Source organism: Myotis davidii, unplaced genomic scaffold (genome assembly GCF_000327345.1).
Source record: "Myotis davidii unplaced genomic scaffold, ASM32734v1 scaffold125, whole genome shotgun sequence".
In the NCBI taxonomy this organism is placed as follows: domain Eukaryota; kingdom Metazoa; phylum Chordata; class Mammalia; order Chiroptera; family Vespertilionidae; genus Myotis; species Myotis davidii.
This window is the reverse complement of record NW_006299390.1, coordinates 1,132,894-1,133,490: the sequence shown is the minus strand read 5'-3', so window position 1 is coordinate 1,133,490 and position 597 is coordinate 1,132,894. Positions and strand designations below refer to the sequence as shown.

Here is a 597-nt window from a genome sequence, read left to right as displayed (position 1 = left end):
TGGCCCGTGGTGGGGACCGGCCGGGGACAGGGGACCCCAGTGAGGCGCAGCCTCCTTCCGGTACGAAGGGGGCGCGATCCGAGCTGGGGAGCTCGCGGAGCCGCTGGGCCCCCGGGCTCATTGTTACGCAGTTCGAATGAATGGGCTCCGCGGCGCGTGCGCGGTGGGGCTGAGCGCAGGGGAAAAACAAGCCTCTCGTCCTGGCTGCGGTCACATGATGGGGGAGGGGAGGGCAGCGCGATGAATGGCGAAAGCGGGTGGGGGATGGACTTGGCGTGAACCTGCGGGCGCTGCCTCTGCGCGACCGAGTACCGGGACTTGGCAGGCGATCCCAGTCTCCGCCTTCCAACCCAGGCCGCTGCCCCGGGCCGATTAAAACAACAGAAAAGGAATCCTGGCGAAGTCGGCCGCGGGGGCCCGGTTGTTTGCAGCTTGTTTGAACGCCGCACGCTGTCTAGGGGATTTCACTCGCTTCTGTGCATTACATAATATGAAGAGTTCATTCTTAGGAAGTTTTCAGGAAGAATCGTTTTTAAAGGGAGCACTGACAGCTGGGCAGTACTCAAGAGTTTTTAGCTGAGGGGGCCATGGGGAAAA

The 597-nt window shown here is 62.0% G+C and overlaps 1 protein-coding gene across 4 annotated transcripts in view; it reads left to right on the top strand.

The window, feature by feature from the left end:
* Positions 1-597, top strand: part of HBP1 (HMG-box transcription factor 1) — a 35,320-nt gene that overhangs the window by 2,845 nt on the left and 31,878 nt on the right. The window lies entirely within an intron of this gene.